Source organism: Thunnus maccoyii, chromosome 11 (genome assembly GCF_910596095.1).
Source record: "Thunnus maccoyii chromosome 11, fThuMac1.1, whole genome shotgun sequence".
In the NCBI taxonomy this organism is placed as follows: Eukaryota; Metazoa; Chordata; class Actinopteri; order Scombriformes; family Scombridae; genus Thunnus; species Thunnus maccoyii.
The window spans coordinates 14,875,640-14,887,103 of record NC_056543.1 but is presented as its reverse complement, the minus strand read 5'-3'; the positions used below and the strand labels follow the sequence as shown (position 1 = coordinate 14,887,103).

Here is an 11,464-nt window from a genome sequence, read left to right as displayed (position 1 = left end):
AACAGTGGATCTTTGCCTTTAGTGAACTGGTCTCCAGTTCATTTTGAGGCTGTCCATTTTTCATGCAAGAGTAATAAACAGCCAGGGGTCAGGAATCCAGATGCATATACCGGCCAACTTCACAAGCTCCCTTCCCAAAATCACATTCAAGAGACCAGTCATTGGCTTAACAGGCAGAGTCTTCAAAAATCAGGCATAGTTACTCAGGACTGAGTAGCTTGAACTGTTTACTAAATTCAAGCTTTTGATTTTAAAATATTCCATGATAATATCTGACAACTTATCCAGTGAGGATTCTGTTTCCACATATAAATAAGGCTTGCTGAGGTTGTTTTTTTGCCTTGCAATATTGTCTCTAAAGGGATGGAGGGATGCAAAGGGGGGAGGGCCAAGTGCAACTTTTTTCATCATTGCATTTCCGATTGTAAGCCCAACAAGATGTTCCACAAAGCACCACACATCATTAGCTTGATATAAGGCATTTAGCATGAGTCATAGATTCTTTTCTAGGAAAAAAAAAAGCATAAATGGAGGAGACTGGCAGTGTCTCTCATACACATATTAAAATCATGTGCAGCATAGGTTGTTAAATTAGAAAAGGACTACAGAGGCCTACAGAAAAAGAGAAGAGTACCATTATTTTTAGCCCATGCTAGGATAAGGTCTAGGGATGGTAATTATCGGTCAGGTGGTTGGTCCAAAGTGAAATAACTTAGCAACTATTAAATGGACTGCCATGGAATTTGTCCAGGCATTCATGGTCCCCAGATGATGAATCCTAATGACATGGTCACATGGTGCCACCATGTGGCAGCAGTGAATTATTATATATTTTAGTGAAATAGCTCAAAATACCTCAAAATTGCTATCACATTTGGTACTAATATTGAAGGTCCCAAGAGAATGAATCCTATGAAATTGGTTTTAATATGCACCAACAACTGATCAAATTTGTCTCTTATCAAGTGAAATATATCCAAACCTACCAGATGGATTGGCTCAAAATTTGGCACAGACATTAATGGTTCCCATGCAACAATATTTGTCTCCTCTGAGATGCATTTAAGTGATTGGCCTTCATTATCATTGATTCTTAGCCTGCATAAACAATGTTAAAATGTGAGTGCAGAGGATGTATAAAAAAAAAACACGGATTTAAAAAAGTTCTACACTTTATGGTCTGTACATCTGAACTGAGATTAACTACATTTCAGGGATCAGGATTTAAATTATTTGTTTTCCAAAACCAGGCTTGCAAGTCATACATATACAAACCCCAGTATGTCCTGTAGAATTTCCTTGTAAAATCATCATTGGATATTTATCCAATACTGTAATCCCTGTGTTTCCCCTTGCAGTTTTACAGTTTGATTCCATATTTACAGAGCAGTGTCTGTGGTTGTAACAACCAGTAAGTTTGGTAAGCCATAGATGAGTATTTAATCAATACTCTGATTTGAGATGCAAGTCAATTATATAGTCATATCAATACCATATAGTCTGAATAAGCAGATAGTTTCAGTGTTCCTGTCAAAAATCATTGCCCCTCTTGCCTGTGACAAGCTTGGCAGCACAGACACAAACAGGAAGAGGATTGTCTAACAGAAAACACTACTGAGTTGCATTATGAAAAATGTGGGTTTCAGAGTTTTTAGAAATTTAGAACACCTATTGATTTTGACCTTTGTTTTTGTTTTTTTTTTATTTTTATTATATTTTTTTGATTTTTAAATCTGGGTCTCCCAAGTCCTCTTATACCTGTTTTTTAAAAGGATTAACAAAGTTGCATAATGGTATATATCACAGATACTAAGACTTTGTTAGGTTTTACAGATGGCATTCTACTTTTCTGTACAATTTCACAAAGTAAAACATGACCTCCAGTTTAACTGAGTAAAATGCTCAAGAGTGTTGAGAATGAGTGAGTGAGGTTAAATGTCACTTGCATGGTCCTCCACAGAGCTTCTGTCCTTATCTGACAAAGACCAGAGTTACTTCCATTGTCTTTCATCATTTGCCCTTTCCTTGTCATCATCATTCTCAATTATGTTTCTCCCTTTGTTTAAATATTATTTATCTTGCTGATTCAAGCTTGCAACCATAACAGTAAATCACTTTTTGCATTTTTTCTGTTTCCAGTAACACAATGTAATGAATACCACATTACTGACAGGAAGATGCCAAAGTCATTCTGGTTTATGAGGTGACATTAAAGTATATTTTGGTGATGCAAAAGAAAATTACACAGGAAGTGGCTCACACAGGATGTTAAGGCATTGTTGTTTACAGAAGTCAGTCCTTATGCATCTCTGTTAAACTCTCAGCGCTCGCTCTCAATGAAAAATAATTTCTGCCTTTTCACTCTGACGGTTTCTGTAAACCCTCTGCACATGACTGGGTATTTCTCACAGCTGGTGTGAGGTCATTGACTCTTAGATGCTAGACCAATTTTGCCCCCTACTGACACATTTAAAAGATGCTCTATCCTGCACTTATTTCCTGCACTTAACTTCCATGTCAGACACAGCCATGCCTTGAAATATAAAATCAATAATGAGTGCTCATTTTAGATTCAGCCAGACATTCAGAATTTTTTGCATGGTTTATAACTAAATTGCTTATAATTACAGTCAATAAACACAGTGTCCTCAAGGGTCATTTGGTGTTCCACTCATCTGAATGACTTTGAGCTAAAGGTATAAACAAGGGCAAGACATTTATCAGTACACCTGCCCATTAGTAGAATCAGGGCTTATAAAGTGCCAGTCATTAGAGCCACTACTATTATCTTAAAAAGATCCACATCTTCCAAGACAGAAGAGGAATACAGTCACTGTATTTTGAATTATTATACTTGTTTATTTTGTCTAATGTGAGAAAATGTGGTTGGACAGGAGAGCAAAAGCTTTTCCTGATCTATGTTTTAAAGCAAAAACCTCCTTTATGAACTGTTTTCACTTTAAAGGGAGGTACATCAGGATATTGTACAGCAGTTCATCCATAGTGGCTTGACCTTTTGCAGTTTGTAAGTATTACATATAAACTGCAAATGTTTCTGCTCCAGTGTGTCCTTGGTGTGTAGCTGTGACAGGGTATTAATGACAGTATCCTGGTGCTGCTGATTTGGCGTTCATGAGTTTAGCCACGGGGACACACATGTAGCACCAGATCCAGGAAGAGCACAACAACAGTGATACATCATGTGCTAACAACCAGGATGGAGAAGATGACTCTGCCATGACCTTAACAGTAATCTTTAACAATGATCTATCTTTATGATTTATGCCTTAACAATGACCTATCTTTTCTACCAGCTTTGACAAGACTCATAATCAAGGAGTAAAGAGTTTATATGGGGCCCTGAGGGACATAATGCACCTAGAAGAACAAGGGAGGAAGAGAACTGAAGTAAGATACTGTTCACTTAGCTGTAAGAATGATTAGGTTTACATTCATGTAATAGATTGCTGATAGTGCCAGTCTACTATTTTATGGTAAATGTGGCCATTAGTGTCACCCACCAAATAAGTATAAATAGTATAAATACTATTATTGTATTGTTAGAAAAAAACACTATGTACATGACATGTAAATATCAGCTTTAATTGAAATATATTAGCTAGCGGTATTAATCATACTTTTAATAATGACTTTAATTGGAGTTTACACATAGATGACTACCTCAACATGCAACTGGTCTAAATGATGTATAGTATCCGTAATTTGAATAAATTAGTCACCTTGAGAGCTTTCTTACAAACATTTTCTAAAACACTTGTAGCTGAGAGTTTTTAAAATGATGTAGCTCATAGACCAACATCTAAAAGAAGCAAGCTTTGCAGAGATGACTTTCTTTTTTTAGTGATATAAGCCTCTTCAGTGGATAGTTGCTACTTGTGAGTTGTTTCTGGTTAAAAATATGAGAATTGCATCGGGTGTCTCAGTGGCACATTGTGGAGGTGGGCTTCCCTGTAAATCAATCCCTCTGCAATGCTAAACTAAAATAATGCAAACGTTTATAGAAGTCCTGCTTGAGGGTAATATGTTAATAATAATGTGGTTTGACACTCCGATGCTTAACAAAAATCAAGCGATTGAGTGACTATATACAGTATACATTGTTGGTTTAAACAAAATAATGCATGCCAAAACATATGCCTCGAGCTATCATCTGACAGTCACATTTCTTTGCACTTATCTATGCCACAAACCCCAATTAAGAGGAAAACAAGGAGGGCATAAGCAAGAAAGCTGCAAATACAAATCAGCTTTGCCAATTTAGCAAAATCTATCAATGAGGCCTGTTGTCATGTCAAACATGCATAAAATTGTAGATTATTGTGTGGAGATGTTAAAACCCAGTACAGTTTTACCACATGGTCTTTAAAATTAGATTTTTCTTTTGACAAATCAGTCACTTGAGCCATTACAACAGTAAGAGAACTACCCTACCTTAACTAAAGACCCTTTGAGGAACCTTTTGACTTCTTGATAATGGACCTGCTGTAATTATAGGTCTGAAAGAGTAAAAGTTGTTAAAAAACCACAGTTACAAAAAGTACTTACATAGCTTGTCATTCTAAACGCCCCATAAACCCGTGTTAGGGTTAGAAATATCTGAAGGTGATGTCAAATTTGTCAGCAGTCACTACGGAGGTGATGGTAATAATAGGAATTTTCAAGAAATTCCATTCCGTGAATGATAATAGTGGTACTGTAGAAGATAATAGTGATTTTCTTCCCTAAAAGCTGATACAATAGTGCTTATTGGATCTTTTTTTGTCTTCAGGGGTCAGTGCCACCAGTGGTTTTCTTAATTGACCCCTCCACCAGGCTCTTCCATCAATAAAATCTTCCCATCACTTCTTCCATCCTCTTCATCAACTCATCTACCCCCTTTAACAGTCAGGCAGAGATAAGAGTTGCCTCTCACCCCCTCTCCTCGAGATTGACAGGTTGACACACCATCTCTAAGGTCACCCAGGCTAATTGGTTTGTGCACATCTTAGATAGACCATTAGGCCTCACAACTACTAAACTAAAAACATTCCCCTCTCTCTCTCTCTCTCTCTCTTTCTCTCGCTCTCTCTCTGTCTGGCTTTCTCTTTGAGAGTGGCTGATGGGAGGTAGTGATAGTGGTCCAAAAAGAAGTAATAACATTCAGTGCCATCTATGGCTTACATATGTAAGCAAGCAAAATGATGATTGCCTGTTTCATCTTTTGTTCCTTTTTCTTATATATTTCCTGGACTATATACAGTAGGGGATATGGTGTTGTGGATTGGGGGTTGTGTTTCATTGACCATGACTGTGAGTTAAGGTAATGCTGCATTTTTTGACACAAGGGGTATAGACAGTCCTGCTGTTACCTACGGCTTAGGTTTGGATTTACAGTTATATAATATATAAGTACCACCATAATACAATATGGATGTATCATATGTGATCAGGCTGTTCCATGCTTTAATTATATTCCCACAGTAACTGCCTTAATATTATTTCTTTTACTTTGTGACAGAGCAATGGTGGGCCATGTGAGTCATGCACATACAGTAACTGTTTCACTTTCTCATTACTGAATAATAGACTATTGCCATTCAATTGTTGTGTTCAGAGTCATGGCTTTACTAAAGATTTCTTTCTTCAACTTGGAAACACAAGCAGCCAAAGCTGACCTATCACAGTTCTTGCTCCCTCCAAGTGGTATCTTAATTGGTGGGCCAAAGCCCTGACATGTAGTTTCATTTTTGAGGAGGTGCACGTCAGGTCAATAGTCAAGTGAAACTACAGAGGACTACAGAGCATGAGATGAGAGACTGCGTTGTCTTTGCATTTATGATTACATGGTTGAACAAAAACATTCTAGACACTGCCATTCAGCTAGACAGATTCTCTCTCTACAAAGCAGACAGAATAACATCTCTGTCTGGTAAGACCCACGGGGTTGGCCTGTGTGTCTATATCAACAAATCATGGTGTCAGGATGCCGTAGTTGTCTCTATGCACTGCACTGCACTAGTGGAGCTCATGTTTATAAAGTGCTGACCATATTATCTGCTGAGGGAATTCACAGTCATTATCATTGTGATTGTGTATATCCCCCCAAGTGCCAATGTTAAGGAGGCTTTGAATAAACTGCACAACGCAATTAGTGAGCAACAAACAGCCCACCCTGATGGATTCTTCATTGTACTGGGGGATTTCAACCATGCTTACTTAAAGATAGTCCTGCAAAAGTTTTATAAACTTTGCAACCAGGTGAAACAACTTACTGGATAAGGCCTATACCAGCTTAAAGAAGGCATTCAAGGAACCCCTGCGCCCCTACCTTGGCTCCTCAGACCACATCTCTGCCATGCTAACACCTGCATATTGACCCTAGGGTCCATTGGCAATTTTGGCCGCGCCGAGTCCAACCATGCCACACTGATCTGTATTTCCATTACTAGTTTAGAGCATAGACTGTAAAAAAAATATGGACTAATCCAAATCCAAAATGGGCAAAGAGGTAGAGCTGAGGCGGGTTGAATGAAGCCTAGTTCCTGAAACACGCCCACCTAGCTCAAAGCTGCCAAGCTAGCTAAGGCTAACAAGCTAGGCTAACAAACTAGGCTATGTAGCTAATCCTGTGGTCTTCCTGCTCCCAGTTGGTACCGTCGCAGTTTACATTACTTGAGGTGAAATTATACAACACAACTTGAAATAATGATATATTTTTTTGAAATTATACTACACAAGCTTAAAATGCGTCAGTGTTTCTTGAACATATAATTGTGGTAATTTGCAACACTAGATTTTGTCTAGACTTGCAGAAATTTGGTGTGTTACTGTGAATTAGCGCAACTTTTATTTAATACATATCTAACGAACAATTTGAAGCAAATCAATTAACCTGAATTTAGATTTCCTCATAATTTTAGTTATGAGTCGTATATATTTGTCACTTGATTATACTTTTAATATGTGATGGTAGCCATTTAGTATCCTTACAATAAATGTCTTATTGATTCTGGATTGCATAGCCATAATTATTATTGCTGCTCTGTCTTTTTTTTTTAGCCTATTAAGGAACTATACCAAACAAGAAATTCGAAAATCTGTAGTACAATTCTCAGTGTGCATAGCTATGGAATCAAATAATGGTCATAAATATTTTGAACTTGTGGAATGGTTTGTGAATGTGTAATACATTTTTGCAGCTGTAGACTGACTTAAGCTTTGTGAAACCTCACTGTTGAAAAAACTTCCTGCGCAAATTTTAATTACACTTACACAAAATATTTCTACAGCTTCAAAACATTTTTACATGTACAAAATATATCTGTGTGCACAAAACTTTTTCACACATGCACAAACTATTTCTACAGCTGTAAAACTTTATTAAACATTCACAAACCATTTCACAAGCTCAAAATATTTATGACCATTATTTGATTCCATACATAACAGCTTGCATTAAAGATTTGCGTTCCCAACACTGCTATTGCAAACAGTACACATATTTATGGTTTTAACACTGATAGAAGTCTATGGGGAACTGAAACTTATGTGTACTGCTATCGACAGCGCTGTGCGAGATTATTATCTTGAATGCAACTGTTGAGAAAGACAGGCACATTTATATTTGTTACAAGATGGCCATGACCTTGTTGAGGTCAGGGCTTTTATAGTTAACTTTTTCATTACCTGAAGCGTTTATTACACACATTTATTTTCCTCTTATATCCACAGAGTGGATAATTGGTGACAGCTGTGTCCGGCGTGGTGCCCAGAGAGATGCAGAGACTATGGGAATCAACCTCAGTGTGCCGGAGTTCATTTCACACCTAGGAGAAATTATATTTTTATGTACATTACATTTTAAGTACGTTAGCTAATTGCCATAAAAAACACCTCTAAAAACAGTGAAGTTCTTACAGTGTCAGTGCTTTTGAATTTGGCCTTTAGGACCCCTAAACATAGCCCTGACTGTCATTGCTAATATTGAGTTAATTTTTTAGTTTCCAATATTTCCACCTTTTTGTGTTTTATTTCCTTTTATTTAAAACATTATTTGAGAGTTAATCTATGATAACATCTAGTTCACATTTCAATAAATTCTATTTATATTTGCAGTCCTTTTATCTTTATACTGACAAAATGTTAGATTTCACATTCAAATCTTACTATCAATTAAAACAATACAGATAAAACATTAAGCATTAATGCTCAACTCTTATTGCCAAGGGACAGAAGTCTAGTTTAAATAGAAAATGAAAGTACTCCCACACAGCGTTTCAGACTTCTGACCTTTTTCAAGACATTGTCTTGAAATGTCTTGAGAAAGGTCAGAAGACCGAAACGTTGACAAATAATTACACAGAGTCCATTTCTGTGTGTGCGGGAGTACTTTCACTTTCTATTTGAAGATAACTAAGGAGCCTTACACCCAGCAGCAGAGCCTGAGAAGGTGTTGGAGAGTGCCTTTTGTTTGCTGCTCTGATAGAAGTCTAGTTTAAACACAGAAGAATGTGACACATCCAAATAAACCAGTGGGTCAGGTGCTGGATAAAAGGGCTCAAAGTGCAAAAACAAAGAATTACCTGCACACTGAATAGTCCTGAAGCCCCATTGAAGGTATTATTTATTTGCGACATTGCAATCTCTGAGAAGGTGTTCCCCAGGCAAATACCAAGGCACAGGTATTATGAGGCTTATATAGTGATGCAAAAAGAAACATCAAATGCACCTATGCCTATGGCAAATAGGTACATTCTATCAGCCAATCGTGTGTGTGTGTGTGTGTGTGTGTGTGTGTGTGTGTGTGTGTGTGTGTGTGTGTGTGTGTGTATTGTTTTTTTTTCGTTTGGCCTCATTATATAAGCCTCACAATAACTGTGCAATACCCACAAGACCTTCTCAGAGGTCACACCATCGCAAATAAAGGATACCTCTTAAGGTGCTTAAAACTATTCAGTGTGCAGATAATTCTTTGTTTTTCACAAAAGAAGTATTCTCAGTTTGTCTTGAAGAAATGTCCAAACAAAACCAGAACATAACATCAGCTTTTCATTTTTTTTTTTACTTTCTGCTAAGATCTATGCAAAATTTAGTAAATGTTAACATATAAATACAATTTTAATATTTTCATTTATAACTATTAACTATTATATTTCGTTAAAAGTTTAGGTCACCAGTATATTTTCAATTAACATAGAAAACTGATAAATGACAGACAAGAATGCACTTTTAATCTAAAGTATATTTAGTCTGATCCATTTTATATAACAAAAATAATAACAACTACACAGGCAACAGTTTAACAATGTAAAGTTAAATATTGCATTCATGAAAACATTCATATTAAAGGTTACAAATTTAAAAGTTGTTTTGTATGACTTAAGTACACTTTAAATACATGAAAAGATGTGTAACTGTTGTACTAGTAATTATCATGATAGAACCTATGGATAAGAACCCAGTGTTATAATTTGGCAAAATCTTAATATCTTGTGAAACAAATGATGTTGTTCTGGCTGTTCTTCTTTGCCCTCGGAGAAAGAGAAAATAGTAGGCACAGTGGTGTCCTTCTTGCATGTCTTTCCCTTATAAAAAAATACAAGAAACTCTGACATTATTACAGACTAAGTGGCTGTTATTTATAAAAGAGGTTTGTGTGTTTAAGTTATGTAGATACTCAACTTTGTATATCAAATGTGGTTTTAAATTTAACAGTGTACTACCAAGACAATTGGAGTATAAATGTACAGTATACAGTTCATCCACATTAAAATTATTGTTGCTAATAAAAGAATATTTAACTGTTCGCAAAGCTTACTGCCACTGTAGAGTCATGCTATGTTCAGCTGTTTCACTTGCAGAATCATTTTTCCCACAGGTTTTTCACAGACTGTCTATGGGGGAAGGTGTAGTAATTCTCACCCTATGATAAAGGGTCTTTGCACTGAATGCACTGAAATGTGAAAGTTGGCAAAAAAAAAAAAGTGTCATGTTGTTTGATTAGTAATATCTTCATTTGGCCTTTTGCATCAGAGGAACACTACACTGGTGTGTCAGTAATTTCACCCTAACAGTGACAGCACAGAGCCAGCTGTGCCCTAATCAAATATTTAGTAATGTATTATGTAATGTATTGTAATTTAATGTCATGTATACTAATGTATTATGGTCAATACCTTATCAAATTAAACTAATAAGTTGCTTTATTCTTTGTCAGGTAATGTATGAAAAAAGGTCTTTGTACCCTGGAGTCCAGTTCTGTCTTCTCATGTTGATCATCCACTGGTCAAGCCTGTCTGGATCACCTAGAGCAAACCTTTACAAAGACAAATGGATATACAAAGTAATGTATGTGTTAGGGTACCTCCATCACAGACTTCTTTACATGCAAACAATGCAACTTCACTTCTCTGTTACATTTTGACTTCGGTGCATGATGGTTTAATAACTGTGGCGTCTTGCTCGAAGGCTAGCCCAAGGCTAATAAATTAACTGGCTAGCTAGCTAGTGAACAAGCTAAGCTAACAAGCAAGGTATGGTGACTGCAGACACTGATACCTGCTAATTAGTGCTAATATATAAAAAAAATTATACTAAAATTTCACTCACAAAAAAAACTGGAGCACGGACTTCTGGGACAGTGTGTTAGTACAATCTACTGCACAGCAAGCCATATTATTTGTTCAATATTTGCACAGAAAATTCTCCAAAAGGCATCAACACCACAAACACGGCCAAGAGGTCAGGTTCAGTGACTCCAACAGGGACTCAAATTAGCTGAGGTGACGCCTACCAGACAGCTAGCAGTTAGCTAGCCACCTGTGACAGCACCACCTGTCACTCAAAGCAGCTGAATAAAAAATCACCCTCTGTACAGTTGTCATGAAAGGGGAAATTAGCTATAGAGACCAAAGCCATTTTTTGTATCAGACTGTAAACAAGTTTATTTCTGCTGTAAAGTTGGGGAATTTTAACATGGGAGTCTATGGGGTCTCACTTTTGGAGCCAGCCTCAAGTGTCCATTCGAGGGATTGCAGTTTTTGGCACTTCTGCATTGGCTTCATTTTTTGGCCCCAGAGGTTGCTGCTTGGTTAGACAGCACTCTCCACCACCATCATCAAAACACCAAATGAGGGAATATCTTTTGGAAAAATGGTGTTCATGCCTCCAGTAGAGTTCTAGAGACTTATAGAATTAATGCCAAGGCACACTGAAGCTGTTCTGGCAGAACATGGTGGCCCAACACCGTACTAAGACACTTTATGTTGGTTTTTCCTTTAATATGTCACCTGTCTGTATGTTGCACTGTTTAGAAGTCTATTTGAAGCTAATATGAGATTAGTCAAATTAAGTCAATGTCTTTCAAAGTCATTGTCTTTTTAGAACAAAATTCTCTCTTCTTGTTACGATTCTTCCACTATAGCTGAACAGGAAAACACTGTCCGTTGAGACACAGGGAGGAACA

The 11,464-nt window shown here is 36.9% G+C and overlaps 1 long non-coding RNA gene across 1 annotated transcript; it reads right to left on the bottom strand.

The window, feature by feature from the left end:
• Positions 1–9,297: 9,297 nt before the first annotated feature.
• On the bottom strand, positions 9,298–10,843 carry LOC121907503. The gene is made up of 3 exons (XR_006098895.1): positions 10,609–10,843; positions 10,244–10,315; positions 9,298–9,584 (listed from the first exon to the last, which is right to left on the bottom strand). It is a non-coding gene; the product is annotated as an uncharacterized LOC121907503 (long non-coding RNA).
• Between the last annotated feature and the right edge of the window lie 621 nt (positions 10,844–11,464).